Raw genomic sequence first — 17289 nt, 5'->3', positions numbered from 1 at the left:
TAATATAAGACTGATAGGAATCCATGAAGTAGCAGGAGAAAATATAAATGATTTAAAAATGCTGTTCACAGAATTAATGACAGAAAACTTCCCAAACAGAGCAAAAGTATTTGACATACAGATAAGTGAGGCATATAGGACTCGAACTACCCATGATCAAATAAAAAATCTACACTTAGACATATAATAAAGAAGATCCCCGAAACCCAACATAAGAACAAAATATTACAAGCAGTAAGACAAAAGAAACAAATCACATGCAAAGGAAAGCCCATCATAATCACAGCAGACTTTTCAACACAAACCTTTAGGTGAAGGAGAACCTGGAATGAATTATTCCAAGTCCTAAAAGAAAACAACCTTAATCCTAGAATGATGTAAACTCTCTTTCGAAATGGATGGGGAAAGAAGATACTAACATGAAAAAGAACACCTGAGAAATTCATGAATACCAAACCAGCACTACAAGGAATTTGAAATAATATCCTCAAAAAAGATAATGAAGGTCACAACACCATGAGGCCCAACAGAGCAAATCCATTAGGCAAGGCAAGAAAATAAAAGGAGAGAGCAAAAAATTAAAACAAGTTGACAAAAGGAAAATAACACGACAACAGTAAGTCAGTACATATCAATTATAACCATCAATGTCAGTGGCCTCAATTCACCAATCAAGAGAAATAGACTGGCAGAATGGATTAAGAAGCAAAATCCAACAATATGTTGTATACAAGAAACACACCTAGTGCAAAAAAAGCCCATAGACTGAAAGTGAAAGGATGGAAATCCATTCTCCATGTGACAAGAGCCCAGAAAAAAGCAGGGGTAGGAATCTTATTCCCAGACAAAGTAAATTTCAAACCAAAACTGATTAAAAGAGACAATGAAGGACACTACATCCTTGTAAAGGGAACAATTCAAGAGGAAGAGATGACAATCATAAATATATATGCACCAAATATAAATGCCCCCAACTATATAAAACAAATATTAAGTAAGATGAAGAACCAAATAAGCACTAATACAATTGTAGTGGGGGATCTAAATACCCCACTATCACAAATAGACAAATCATCCAGGCAGAAAGTTAATAACGAAATGCTAGAACTGAACCAAGTTTTTGAACGCATGGACTTATTAGACATCTAAAGATAGTTCTACCCCACAAAATCAGAATATACATTCTTTTCAGCTACACATGGGTCATTCTCCAAGATAGACCACATACTAGCTCAGAGAACAGGTTTGAATAAATGCAAAAAAATTGAAGTTAATCCCTGTATATTATCAGATTATAGTGCAATTAAACTTGAGATCAATAGCATAAGAAATCATAGGTCTCTGGTGTGAAAATCTATAATGGTACATAAGATACTAATGAGATAATTGAAAATGTAAGATAGGAAGAAATGGGCTAAAAGTGTAGGGAAAGTGGGAAGGGTAGTGGAAACGTAATAAGGGAAAGGAAAAAAATATGATAATATGAAAAAATGCAAATAAAGTGTTTGTAAATGGGGAGGGGAAGAGGGGGTGAACCTAGGACAGGGACAAAGGAAAAAAGTGATAACCAAGACCTGTCATGTAAAGGTACAAGATCCCAATAATGAATGTAACTGTACTGTGTACCTGAAATGTACCAATAAACTCAATTAAAAAAAGGAATAAAAGAAACCAAAGGAACTTCACAAACACACAGAAATTGAACAACACTCTCCTGAACAATCAATGGGTCACAGAGGAAATTGCAGAAGAAATCAGACAGTTTTTACACATAAACCAAAATGGCAATACAACATACAGGCATCTATGGGACACAATGAAAACAGCTGTACATGGAAAATTCATAGCCCTGAATGCCCACATTAGGAAAACAGAGTGAGATCAAATAAACAACATAAGGATAAATCTTAGACTCTTAGAAAAACAAGAGCAAAAAAACCCAAAGTGCGATCAAGAGAGGAAATTATAAGGATTTGAGCAGAAATCAATGCAATGGAAATTAAGAAAATGATAAAAAAAATGGATGAATTGAAGAGTTGGTTTTTTGAAAGAATAAATAAAATCGATAAACCCTTAGTTAGCCTCATTAAAAAAGGAAGAAAAAGTCTCAGATCCATGCAATTAGGAATGAAAAAGGAGAAGTCACCACAGATCCAACAGAAATCCAGAGGATCATTAATACCTACTTTGAGAACCTGTACTATAACAAAATGGAAAACACAGAAGAAATGGACAGATTTTTAGATATTTACAAATTACCAAAGTTGAACAAAGAAGATAAAAATTTTTTTAAAACCCCAATTACAATCAGTGAAATTGCAAATGTAATTAAAAATTTCACAACAACAAAAAATACCCCCCGTCCTGATAGATTCACTGCTGAATTTTACAAGACATTTAGAGAAGAACTAATGTTTTTGCTCTTCAAACTTTTCAATGAAATTGAAAGGGAAGCAACACTTCCAAATTTAATCCTGAAGCAAGTATCACTTTGATTCCCAAACCAGGGAAAGATGCAACTAAAAAAGTCAACTGCAGTCCAATCTCCTTAATTAATATAGTTGAAAAAATCATTAATAAGATAATAGCAAACAGAATACAGAGGATCATCAAGAAGATCATATATCCTGAACAAGTCGGATTTATTCCAGCGGTGCAAGGATGGTTCAACCTACATAAGCCAATAAATGTAATACATTATATTAACAAAGTCATGGACAAAAACCATATGATCCTCTCGATAGTTGCAGAAGAAGCATTTGACAAAACTCAACACTCATTCATGATTAAAAAAAACCCTGCAGAAAATTGGAATAGATGGTCTATATCTCAACTTAATGAAGGCTATCTATGAAAAACCAATAGTCAACATCATATTAAACGGCCAAAAACTGAAAACTTTCATGTTAAAATCAGGAGAAAGACAAGGATGCTCACTATCACCACTCCTCTTCAATATAGTTCTGGAAACATAAGCCACAGCAATTAGACAAGAGAAAGAAATTAAAGCAATAAAGATAGGAAAGAAAAAGTTAAACTGTCATTATTTGCTGATGATATTCTACTCTGCACTGAAGACCAAAAAAACTCCACCAAAAGACTTGTAGATTTAAATGACACTTTTAGGAGAGCAGCTGGGTACAAGGTCCTCACCCCAAAATGAATAGCATTATTGTACACACATAACAGACTCACTGAAAGAGAAGTTGGGGAAACAATTCCTTTCACAATAGCATCCCCAAAAATGAAGTATCTATTAATCAATCTAATGAAAGAAGCAAAAGACCTCTACACTGAAAGCTACAGCACTCAGAAAAAGAGATTGAAGAGGATATAATAAAATGGAAAGATATCCCCTGCTCCTGGATAGGAAGAATCAACATAGTGAAAATGGCCAAACTACCAAAACTGTTATAGTGATTCAATGCAATGCCAAATGAAATTCCAACACTATATTTCACAGAACTAGAAAAAAAGAATCCAAAAATTCATTTGGAACCATAAGAGACCTAGAATAGCAAAAGCCATCCTAGGCAACAGAGACACTGCAGCATGTATAACAATTCCCAATTTGAAACTATACTACAAAGCCACTGTGATAAAAACAGCATGGTACTGGAAAAGAAACAGATCTGAGGATCAGTGGAACATATTGAAAGGCACAAAAACAGCTCCAGATGTACTCAGCTACCTCATTTTTTACAAATGAGCTGACCATTCTCAGTGGAGGAAAGATAGGCTCTATAATAAATGGTGTTGGAAAAACTGGATCTCAACATGCCAAAAATTAAAACTAGACCCTTATCTTTCACCTTACACTAAATTAAAATCCAAGTGGACTAAAATTCTAAATATTAAAATAGAAATACTAAACTTGCTGCAAGATAAGTTAGGCAGAACACTTGAAGACACTGGCCTCGGAAAAGACTTTATGAACAAAATCTCAGAAGCATGGGAACTAGCAGAAACAATCAACAACTAGGATCTCATCTTATTAAAAAGGTTCTGCACTGCAAAAGAAAACATCAGCAGAATTAAGAGAAAACCTACAATGTGGGAAAAAATTTTTTCCAGCTGCTTCTCAGACAAAGAGCTATTATCTAGAATATATAAAGAACTCAAAACAATCAGCCTCCCCCAAATATAAAGACCTGATTCAAAAATGGGCATCTGAAAAGAACAGACATTTCTCAGACAAAGAAGTAAAAGCAGCAAGTAAATATACAAAAAAAGGTTCCACATTACTGGTCATTTGAGAGATGCTGATGAAAACAACACTGAGATTTCACCTCACCCCATAATGAGTGGCTGCTATGAACAAATCAACCAATAACAAATGTTGGTGGGGTTGTGGGGAGAAAGGAAACCTTCTCCATTGTTGTTGGGAGTGGAGGCTGGTGCAATAACTATAGAAATCAATACCACAAAGAACTAGGATTAGTGGTTCCATTCGACCCAGCCATCCCTCTGCTGGGCATCTTTCCAAAAGAATTAAAGAAATCATATCTCAGTGACATATGCACACCCATGTTTATAGCAGAACAGTTTGTAATAGCTAAAACTTGGAAAGAGCCCTTTTGCCCATCAGTTGGAAACTAGATAAAGAAGATGTGGTTTTTCTATAAAATGGAACACTAGTCACCCACAAAGAATGAGAAATTAGATTCATTCATAGGAAAATGGATACATATTGAGGATATACTACTAAGTGAAATACATAAGTCACACATGTGTAAATACCGAATAGTTTCTCTGGTGTGAAAAAATATAATAGTACATAAGATCCTAATGAGATAATTGACAACGTGAAATTGGAAGAAAAGGGCTAAAGGTGTAGGGGAAGTGGGAAGGGTAGTGGAAAGGCAATAAGTAAAAAGAAAAAAAATCTGTGAAAATGAAAAAATGGAAATACGGTTTTTGTAAATAGGGGAGGAAGGAGTGAAAGGGAGGGCAGGGCTATGGGGAAAAATGAGAACCAAGACCTGTCATGTAAAGGTGCAAGATCCTAATTATGAATGTAACTGTACTGTATAACTAAATTGTTCCAATAAACTCAATAAAAAAGATGAAAATAAAGAAAAGCAGAAAGAAAAAATAATAATCTGGCTGCAATGTGCATCTATTTAGATATAAATGTTTATAGCTTCTCATTCTTTATGGTTGAGTAGTACTTCATTTTATAAAAAAGAAACCACACATTCTTAATCCAGTCTCCAGTTGATGGGCAACAAGGCTATTTCCAAGTTTTAGCAATTATAAAATGTTCCACTATGAACATGGGTGCATATATACCACTATGTTATGATTCTTTTAATTCTTTGGGGAAGATACCCATCAGGGAAATAGCTGGGTCAAATGGGACCTCTGATCCTAGTTTTTGAGGTATCTTCTTATTGATTTCTACAATGGTTGCACTGGTCTATACTTCCACCAACCCGGGAGAAGGGTTCCTTTTTCCTCACAGCCCCACCAGCATTTCTTATTGGTTGATTTCTTTTTTCTGTGTTTATTTTATTAATAGTAGTATTATTTTGGTACTGGGGATCCAACTAAGGACCTTGCACTTGCAAGGCAGGTGGCGGAAGCACTGAGCTAAGTTCCTGGCCCTCATGTGTTTATTTTATATTTGTACTTCTTTTTCTGAGAAATGTCTGTTCATTTCAGATGCCCATTTTCAGATTGGTTATTTAAGTCTGGGAGGACTCATTTTTTAAAGTTATTTATCTATTTTAGATAGTAGACCTTTGTCTGAGGAACAGCTGGTAAAAATTTTTTCTCACATTGTGAATTTTCTCTTCATGCTGTTGGTAGTTTCTCTTGCTGTGCAGAAGCTTTTTCATAAAAAGAGATACCACTTGTTGATTCTTTCTGCTAATTCTCAGGCAAGTGAGTTTTTTCTCATGATATCGTTTCCTATGCCAATATTTTCAAGAGTTCTACCTGCCCTCACTTCCAGCTGACTTGATGTTTCTTTTTTAATATTTATTGCATTATCTGTTTTAATATTTAGATGTTTGATCTATTTTGATTTTACTTTAGAGCATGGTGAGAGATGTAGGTTTAGTTTTAATCTTTGGCAAGCTGAAACCCAATTATTTCAACACCATTTATTAAACAGGCTATCTTTTCTCCCAAGAGGGAATTTGGCTCCTCTGTCAAAAATGAGGTCGCTGAGTGTGTCTGGAGTTGATTATGCATCTTCTAATTGGTTCCACTGTTCCTTGGGTCTGTTTCTTTTCCAGTACAGTGGTGTTTTATCATAGCAGCTTTCAAGTTTTGGATTTTTATGCTCCCTATCTCATCTTTCTTCCTTAGAGTTGCAACTCTAGGTCTCTTCGTGTTTCAATTGAATTTTTTGATCTCTTTCACAGGTCTATGAAGTATGCTGTTGGAATTCAAATTGTGATTACATTGAATCTATATAGCAGCTTTGGAATTATGGTCATTTTCCCTATATTGGTTCTTCTTACCCAGGAACAAGGGATGTCTTTCCATTTTCTGATATCCTCATCCATCTCTTTTTTCAGGGTGCTGTAGTTTTCAGAGTAGAGGTCTTTGATTTCTTCATTTGGTTGATTCCTTGGTATTTCATTTTTTGGATGTTATTGTGAAGGAAGTTGTTTTTCCAGTTCCTTTTTCAATGAGTCTGTTGTCTGTGTACAGGAAAGTTATTGACTTTTGTGTATTGACCTTGTATCTGGCTACTTTACTCAATTTGGCTATTAAATCTAGGAGTTTTTATGGTGGAGTTCTTGTGGGTATTCTATATACAGCATCATGTCACCTACAAATAACAAAAATTTGGCTTGTTCATTTCCTATCTTTTTTCCTTTTTTTTTCTTTCTCTAGTCTACTTGCTGTTGCTAATGGTTCCAAAACTATATTGAAGAGGAGTGGTGATAGTAGACATCCTTGTCTTATTCCAGATTTTAGTGTGAAGGAGTTCAGTTTTTGACCATTTAGTATAATAACGCTTCCATATGGCTTTTGTCAGGTTGAGATGGAGACCATATATTCCAATTTTCTGTAGGGATTTTTAATTTCTTTTATTTTTTAATTTATTTTTTTTTTGTTTTTGGTACCAGGGATTGAGCTCTGGTCCTTGCACTTGTGAGGCAGGCCACTGAACTGCTGAGCTAAATCCCCAGCCCTGTAGAGCTTTTTAAAATCATGATTGCATGTTGGATTTTGTGCAACACTTTTTCTGCATCTATTGAGTTGATAATATGGTTTTTGCCCTTGGCTCTATTAATATAGTGTATTACATTTATAGATTTGCATATGTTGAACTATCTCTGTATCCCTGGGATGAATCCCGCTTGATCAGGTTGTATGAACTTCTTGATGATATTCTGCATTCTGTGTGCCAGTATCTTAGTGAGGAATTTTGCACCTATATTCATTATTGAGATTGGTGTATAGTTTTCTTTTCTGGTTAGGTCTTTCTCTGTTGGGGATCTAAGTGATGCTTGCTTTCAGAAATGAATTTGGGAGTATTGTTTCCAATTCAGTTTCATTGAAGAGTTTAAATAGTGGCAATATTTCTCTAAATATTTTGTAGAATTTGGCAGTGAAGCCATCAGGGGGCCAGGGCTTCTCTTAGTTGGTAAGTTTTTTTAATTCTGTTGATTAATATTGTATTACTTAGAATTTTTAGGTCTTCTTTGTTCAACGTTGTTAATTCGTATGTATGTAGGAATCTGTCTATTTCTTCTGTGCTTTCCATCTTATTGGTGTATAGGCTTTTCAAGTAGGTATTGATTATCCTCTGGATGTCTGCTGGGTCCATTATAATTTCACCCTTTTCATTTGTAATTGCATGCATTTATGCCTTTTCTTTCCTTTTTTGATAAGATTGGCTAAGCATTTGTCAATTTTGTTTATTCTTTTGAAGAACCAACTCTTTGCTTCATTGATTTTTTTTTGTATTTTTCTCTTAGTCTCCATTGCATTGATTTCTGCTCTCATCTTTGTAATTTCCTGCCTTGTATGAACTTTCAGTTTGTCTTGCTCTTATTTTTCTATAAGTTTGAGGTTCAGCATCAGATTGTTTATTTGAGCTTGCTCAGTTTTCCTAATATGTGTATTCACTGCTATGAATTTCTAAGATTGCTTTCATTTTGTCCCATAGATTCCAATAGGTTGCATTGACATTGTCATTTTATTGTAGAAACTGATTTTTCCTTTAGTTTCCTCTGTGATCCATTGGTTATTTGCAGGAGTCTTGTTCAATTTCTATGTGTTTATGAAATTCTTGTGGTTTCTCTTGCTATTGATCTTTTATTTTATCACAGTATGCTTTAATAATATACAGGGGATCACTTCAGTTCCTTTGTACTTATTTAAACATGTTCTATGAACAAGTATGTCATCTGTTTTGGAGAACGACCCATGTGCAGTTGAAAAGAATGTGTATTTTGATTTTGTGTAGTGGAACACTCTGAAACAGTTAAATTCATTTGTTCAAATGTTTGAGTTCTAGTATTTCATTATTTATTTTCTGTCTCATTTATCTATCTATTTGTGACAGTGGGGTATTGAGGTCTTCCACTCTAATTGTATTAGTGCTTATTTAATTTTTTAGATCCCTTACTATTTATTTTATATAGTTGGGCACACTACTGTTTGGTGCATATATATTTATGTTTGTCATCTCTTCCTCTTGGATTGTTCCTTTACAATTATGTAGTATCCTACTTTGTCTCTCTTAATAAGTGTTGGTCTGAAATCCACTAGATCTGCTAATAGGATAGCTACTCCTGCTTTTTTGGGGGTGGTTCCTGTCTCATTGAATATTGTTTTCCACCCTTTAACTTTCAACCTATAAATTTCTTTTTTAATTAAGTATGCTTACTGTATGCAGCATATTGTTAGATCTTTCTTCTTCACCCTTCTGCCAATGGAATTTTTTTTGATTGGTGAATTGAGACCATTAATATTGATGATTATAATTGATATATACTGAGTTAGCCTTGTCATGACTTTTTCTTTTTGTTGGATTCTCCCACATTAAATTTCATTTCTTGCCATGCCTTATAGATTCATTCTGCTCAGCTTCCTGGAGTTGTGATCCTAATTGTCTTTTCCTAGGATATTGTTTAAAATTTTTTGGACTGCTGGTTTGTCATTCATGAAGTTCCTAAGGTGCTCTTTGTCGTGGAAGTATCTTATTTCTCTATCACTTTTGAAAGATAGCTTTGCAGGGTACATTAATCTGGGTTGGAAGTTGCATTCCTTTAGGGCTTGAAATACTTCACTCCAGGCTCTTGTTGACTTGAGGGTTTGTATGGAGAATTCTGCTGTGATTCTGATGGGCTTTCCTTCATATATGACTTGTTTCTTTTCTCTAACTGTTTGCAGAATTTTATTCTTCTCTTGGGTTTCTGGAATCTTAAATATTATATGCCTAGGTATATGTATTTTTTATCATGTCTCCTTGGAGTCCTATATGCCTCACTTATCTGTATGTCAAGTTCTTTCCCCCTGCTTGGGAAGTTGTCTGCCATTACATCTGTTAACATATTTTAAATGTCATTTGCATTCTCTCCTGTTTCTTCATTGACTCTGGTCAAACTTATGTTATTCATCTTTGTATCACCTTGGAGATACTGAATTGATTTTTCGTAGTTCCTTACTATTTTTAGAAATCTTTCTTTTCCTCATCACTAATTGCAGTCCTATCTTATATACCTAATATTTTGTCCTCACAATGGCTCATTCTGCTGGGTAAACTTTCAATAGAGTTTTAAATCTGGAAATCTGTCTGCATCTGTTTTATGGATTCCATTTGTTACCTATTTTGGCTCCCATCATATTCCTCAGCTCCTCAATTTTTGTATCTGTGTGTGCTTGAGAGTTATTAATCATATCTTGCACTATGGGCACAATCTCTGCTGTTATCTGATAAATCATTTCTGATTTTCTTTTTTTCTAGATCATCTTTTATTGCCAGTTCAGGGAGTCCAGGTGCTTGAGTAGCAGTTTGTTTCATGCTTTTTTCTTTGGGGTTGCCTTAAGTGGTCTGGAAGTCTGGTTTTGAGACTTGTTTACATGCCTTATCATTTCAACAGTTGCATCTTGCTGTGCCTTTCTTGAGGCAACCTTTTGCTCGTCCAGTGGTCTTCAAATCTCAGCAAGCCACCAAGCAGAATTTCTCTTCTGCTCACCACTGCACCAATTCTTAGGTTCAGAGTGGTGGCTTTGTGGATCCCTGTGATTTCCTGTTGTCCAGGCTTGGTTCTGATAGGGGCCTGTGCACACTTGGGATGATATTTAGGCATGCCTCTGGCTAGGTCCTGCCCTCATATGTATCTTTTGCCTGGCAGGGCCCTATGCTGGTATCTGGTGGGATTCTGGCTATGGACTGCATGTACTTACCAGTGGTATCAGTGTGGGTCTCTGGATGTTGCTTGTGCACATGTGCAGCTTTTTTTTGTGTGTGTGGGTCTTTCACTGGGATGGCATTAGGGCAGGGCTCTGGCTGTTGCCACTATGTGATCTATTTTAGATAACATTTCCTGTACTCTTGAGAAGAATGTATATTCTGTTGTTGAGTCTATTAAGTCCATTGGTTCAATGGTTTTGTAGAACTCTGATTATTTTCTGGTTGATTTTTTTGGCGAGTTAATCTGTTTATATGTGATAGTTGTGTATTGATTTATCCCAATATAGTTATGGTCATGTATATCTGGTTGTTTATGTCCAGCAGTACCTTTTATGTATGCTCTCATTCAGTGCATATATGGTAATAACTGTTATCTCATACTGTTGGATTGTTATCTTAATAAATGTGTAGTGAATTTCTTTGCCTCTCTTGAATAGTTTGGGATTGAGATCCAATTTATCTCAATATAGAATAGCTACACATTTACTTATGGCTCCTATTGCATGAAATATTATTTTCCATTCTTTAATTTTTAGTCTATGAGTGTCCTTTTGGATTAAATATGTTTACTGCATAAAGCATACCTTAGATATTTTTATTGATCCATTATCTTAGTCTATGTCTTTAATTGAAATGATTTATATTTAGAGTTATTACTGAAATTTATTGACTTATTTCTGCCTTTATTTATTTTCTTGTTGCTGATTTCCTATTTTAAAATTAATTAAGTTTTTAGGTACATTTTAGATATACATAATAATCACATTCATCATAGGGAATTTGTACCTGTACATGTTTATCTTGATTCACCTTTTTTTCCCATTCCCTTCCTTTCAACCTCTCTTCCGCTCCTTATTTACAAAAGCTTTGTTTCCATTTTTAACTTATTTTTCATTTTCTTCTTTCTCCTTCCTTCCTTTCCCCTCTTCCCTATTTCCCCTTCCTATTTGAACGTTTTCTTCCTATTTCACAACATCTATTTTCCATATTTAGTCCTTATTTACACTTCCAGTTTCTCACCCAAGAGAAACTGTGTGATATGTATCCGTGTGTTTGATTTATTTCACTTAAGATTATAGTCACAAGGTCTATCTGTTTACATTGAAATGAATCAAGTTTATCTTTATGGCTGAGTAGTATTCCATTTCATTAAAAACCCCACATCTTCTTTATACCTTCATTGTTTGATGGGCATGTGGACTGTTTCTAGGATTTAACTCTTACAAACTGTGCTGCTATAAATATGGATGTGTACATGTGGTAGATGCTTTTAATTCTTTTGTGATGACACCAAGAAGGGGAATAGCTATGTCAAAGGGAACTTTAGTTTTTAAAGAAGCTCCATAACAATTATCACAGTGTTTGCACCAGTTTACACTTCCACCAATAGTGGAGAAGGGCTCCTTTTCCCATACAGACCACCAGCATTTGTTATTGGTTAACTGCTTGATAATTACCATTCTTTCTGGAGTGAGATTGAATTTCATTATTGCTTTAAGTTGAATCTCTTCAATTACAGGTGATATTGAACATTTTCCATATATTTATTTGCTATTTATACTTTGTCATCTAAGAAGTGTCATTCACTTCAGATGTCCATTTTTGGATAGGATTTTTAATTTTGGGAGGTCTAATTTTCTGAGTTCTTTATATATTCTAGATTTTAGTCTTTTGTCTGAGGAAGAGCTGGCAAAATTTTTCCTACTCTGTGTGTTGTTTCTTTCCTCCATTAGTGATTTCTTTGCTATGCAAAAACTATTTAATAAGATGAGATCCCAGTTCTTGATTCTTTGTAGTAGTTCCTGTGCGATCAAGGTTTTGTCCCTAAAATCTTTGCTTACATCTATGTCTTCAAGAGTTCTACATATTCTTTCTTCCAGCAGATTCAGTATTTCTGTTTTTAATATTTAGATCTTTGATTCATTTAGATTTTAGTTTAGTGTATGTTGAGAGACATGGGTCTAGTTTTAGTCTTAACATGTACAAAGTCAGCTTTCCCAGCTGCATTTATTGAAGAGGTTGTCTTTCTTCTAGTGAAGGTCTTTGGCCCCTTGGTCGAAGATAAGGTGTCTGAGTGTGTTTGGAGTTGTTCTGCATCTTCTAATATGTTCCATTGATCCTCAGCTGTTTTTGTTGTTGTTGTTGTTGTTTGTTTGTTTGTTTGTTGCCACTGCCACTTTTTTTAAAACCCAGAAGCTTTGTTGTATAATGTCAGGTCAGGGATTATGATGTCCCCTACCTTGCCTTTGTTGCCCAGAATCGTTTTTGCTATTCTAGGCCTCTTCTGATTCCAAATGAATTTTAGGTTTGTTTTGTTTCATTCTGTGAGGTATGTTACTGGTATTGTTAGAGATTACATTAAATCACTCTTTTTCTTCTTTTTTATTGCTTACCCTACTCTGTGTATTAATTATATTATCTTTCTTCATTGTTAGCTTCACTATGTCTTTATAGAATATCTTTGACAATTTTTTGGAGTGCTGGTTTGGTGGTCATGAAATTTTTCAAGTGTACTTTATCATAAATATTTCTATTTCTCCATCAATTTCGGAAGATTTTTTTAGGATATATCTGCCTTCTTTGGAAATTTGTTTTTAGGGCTTGAAATACCACTTTAACCTGTCCTGGCCTTTAAGTTTTGGGTTGAGAGGTTGGTGTAATTCTAATTAATTTACATTTATAAGTAATTCATTGCTTTTCTCTAACTTCTCTTAAGGTTCTAGTCTTGTGCTGGATTTCTAGGATTTTGATTATGTGTTGTTGAAAGCTTCTTTTCTGATTATGGCTAGTTTAGACTGTATATCCCTTACCCATTTCTATATTAAATTCATCTCCCTTATTTGGAAAGTTTTCTGCCACTTTTTTCAGTAAATAGCCTTTTTATTTCTTTTGTGCTGTCTTCTGATTTTTCACAAATTCTAAATAAATCTTAGATTAGACATTTTTGTATCATCTAGGCACTGTTGGATTCATTTTTTATATTCTTCCATTGGCTTTAAAATATCTCTAATTAATTGGTCACTGACAACAGCCCTGTCTTCTACTTCTGACACTGTTCTCCTATTGGTCCCCTCTGTTGCCCATATTTTCAATAAAATTTTAATTATATGAATTTCTGTTTTCAGTCTTTCTATTGAGTCTAATTCTGTTCTTTGCTAGTCATTCCTGTTTTGCATCATTTTGTTTGGTTCTGCTAGCTTTTTATTAGTGTTTATTTGTAGAATAGCTAATCATTTTTGTTTATTTGGTCAAATATCTATTTATTTATATCTTCTGTGAGCTTGCCAAATGCCTTGTTGATCTGTTTTGTTATCTCCACTGATATCATTTCAAATAATTTAAGTGTTTGGCTTTGACTTCTTCCTATTTGATGCCCCTTGGAGAAGCTTTGGAAGAACTGGGTGTCTGTAAAGGACATTTTGTTGGCTTGTCTTCTTTTATTCGTATTTTTTGTTATTTGTTAGGTATTTTTGTACGTTTTGAGGCTTATCATTTGATTGTAGTGGAAAGCTTCATTCCTAGGAAAGAAACCTCTTTAGTTAATATTCACTTTTCAGTGTTTTCCTCTGTACATAACTAACTATTAGCCTTTGCCTCTCACCTAGATTCAGTCACCTTTGTTTATTTGGGATGGGAAATTGCATCATTCACCCAGTTCCCAGTTCTACAGAAATGAGGCATAGTATTTAAAAAGACCTCAAGTCAATCCATATGTCACCTCACGAGAACCAATTAGTAGCAATGGCTCTCTCACCTTTGTGGTTGTAATATAATCAGCACTAAACATAGCATCACATACTAACTGAAGGTGGGCAATCCCTAAAGACATGTAATGTACCTCAACCATAGAAAAGTGATCTACAACTATAGAATGAACACTAATACAAACTAGACAGTGACTTACTATTGACCTGCAGTAAATATCTACTAAATAGAACAACTTTTACTCCAATAGAGCAATAATCAAAATAATAGCATAAATTCACCTATTTAGAAATTCACAAAGCTTAATGATTATACTATTAAATATGGAAGGGCTGGAGAACTGGAAAATAAAAAACAAGTTTCAGAAATTAATCAGTCGGATATGAGGATGGGAGAAAAGTGACATAACATGTCCTGTTCAGCAATAAAATATAGTGTTAGAAAATAGTCACAAGAAAGAATGAATGAGAAAAAGAAGAAAAAGGAAAATAGAGGAAATAATCATGGGAAAAGAAAAATAACACAAATGGCAAAACATAAAAAGAGAGAAAATAAACTGGAGAGAAGGGAAAAAGAAAAAAAGTGAGTAAACTCAAACCCCTTAAAACCCAATAAATAAAAGATAAAAATAATAAGTTTTTTTAAAAAGTAAAAGATTGTGTCAAAGAAAAAAATTACTTTTTTTGAGTGAATGGTTACTTTCCAAGTTCTGCAGTCTTTGGATTACACCAGTCATGATTTTCTCTGCCTAGATTTAGGGCTTATGGTCTTTGAGGTACCTACCCTTCACTAGATGCCCCTGCATTCATTTGCCCCAGACTGTGTTTGCTGTGCAAGCCAAGGCATACCCTTTCTCTCTTTTGCAGGTTGGAGTTACTTTCAACCCTCTGGTCACTGTTGCATGTAGGTTGTGTGACGAGGGTTCAAGTAGACTCTTGGATTTAATGTCAGCATTCATGCAGCCTGGTTGCTCAGCTCTCTCTGCAGGTATTGCTCTCATCCAGGATTGAGGCAGTTTGTCAGTCTTCACCTCTGTTGTGACATTCAAGGGGAAGCATAATGTATGGAAAGGTTGGAGTTAGAGGGTCATTCCCTTGAATCAAGGTGTGGGATGTACCACATGGTTCAATATGTTCCTGCTTGCTCACATTGGGAGGCACTGCATAATCCCTTATTTAATTTCTTAATGCTAGCTATTCTTTCTGGAGTAAAAAAAATGAAAGTATTACTTTCATTTAATGGCTAGAGATGCTGAGCATTTTTTTCATATATTTACAGTATTGGCCATTTGTGTTTCTTCTGTGACAAGTGTCTGTTCATTTCAATTGAGTATTTTTATTAGATTTTTTATTTTGAAGGATTTAGTTCTGCTGAGCTCTTCATGTATTCTAGATATTAGTACTGTGATGAATAAGTGGAATTTTTACCATTTTGTAGGCTGTCCCTTTATTCTGTTGGTTCCAAACAGCAGCTTTATATACTGATTTTAACATTCCATTCTCCATGCTGCACTTACTTTCAATAGAATAAATTAATCTCTTGCATTTCTATTTGATACCTATTCATTGACTGTAATTTTTTGCTAAATTGATCATTCTTGTTTTGTATCATTTTGTTCAGCTAGCTTTTTATCATTATCTTCTGTAAGCACCTTCATTTTTTATTATACTCATTACTGATTCAAATATGTCTCCTGTGATCTTGCCAAGTTCCTTACTGATCAGCTTTTTAATCCCCTCTGTTATCCTTTGAAACAAGTTGGCTGTGTGGCTTTTGGTCCCATCCCACCACAGTGCCCCATTAATTGCATACTGAGGGGTTGTGTACTTTGTGAGGTATTCTTTTTGTTCATTTGTTGCTGAGTTTTGCAATAGCTTATAGTGAAAAGACTATTACAAGCTGGAGATTTCTTTAGTTAGTACCTGGTTTGAGAGATGCACTTTGGGCCTGGCAAACTACAATTTCTTGCCTTGTTTCATGGTCCAACCACCTCTATTTTTTTTCTCATTGAGTTTATTGGTACGTTTTAGGTATACAGTACAGTTACATTCATCATTAGGATCTTCTACCTTTACATGACAGGTCTTGATTCTCATTTTTTCCACTTACCCCTGCCCTCCCTCACCCACTCTTTCCTTCCTTATTTACAAATACTTCATTTCCATTTCTTCCCTTTCTCATGTTTTTTTCTTATTCCTTTTCCCCACCCTTACCACTTACCCTTCACCTTTAGTCCTTTTCTTCCTATTTAATATTGTCAATTATACCATTAGGATGTTATGTACCATTAAACTTTTTCACACCAGAGAACTATTCTGTATTTATACATGTGTGACTTATTAATTTTACTCAGGAGTATATCCTCAATATGTATCTATTTTCCTATGAATAACTCTAATTTCTCATTCTCTATGGATGAGAAGTATTCCATTTTATAGAAAAACCACATCTTTATCCAGTCTCCAACTGATGGGCAAATGGACTATTTCTAAGTTTTAGCTATTACAAAGTGTTCCACTATAAACACAGATGTGCATATAGCACTGTGATATGATTATTTTAATTCTTTTGGAAAGATACCTAGCAGAAGGATGGCTGGATCAAATGGACCTTTAATCTCAGCTCTTTGAGGTATCTCCATATTGATTACCATAGTAGTTGCACCAGTCTGCACTCCCACCAACAATGGATAAGGGTTCCATTCTCCCCACAACCCCACCAATGTTTGTTATTGTGTGATTTGTTGATAGCAGCCATTCTTTGTGAGGTGAGGTGGAATCTCAGTGTTGTTTTCATCTGTATCTCTCGAATGACCAGTGATGTGGAACATTTTTTCATATATTTACTTGCTGCTTTTATTCTTTGTCTGAGAAATGTCTGTTCATTTCAGATGCCCATTTCTGAATCAGGTCTTTATATTTGGGGGGTGGGCTGATTGTTTTGAGTTCTTTATATATTCTATATAATAGTCCTTTGTCTGAGGAGTGGCTGGCAAATATTTTTTCCCACTTTGTAAGGTTGTCTTTTAGTTTTGCTGATGGTTTCTTTTGCAGTGCAGAAGCTTTTTAATCAGATGAGATCCCAGTTTTTCATTCTTTGTGCTAATTCCCGTGCTAATGAGGATTTGTTCATAAAGTCTTTTCCTATGCCAATGTCTTCAAGAGTTCTACCTGACTATATTCCAGCAAATTTAGTGTCTC

This window comes from Fukomys damarensis, unplaced genomic scaffold (genome assembly GCF_012274545.1).
Source record: "Fukomys damarensis isolate Sample0158 unplaced genomic scaffold, DMR_v1.0_HiC HiC_scaffold_39, whole genome shotgun sequence".
NCBI classification, from domain to species: domain Eukaryota; kingdom Metazoa; phylum Chordata; class Mammalia; order Rodentia; family Bathyergidae; genus Fukomys; species Fukomys damarensis.
This window is presented reverse-complemented; position numbering follows the sequence as displayed.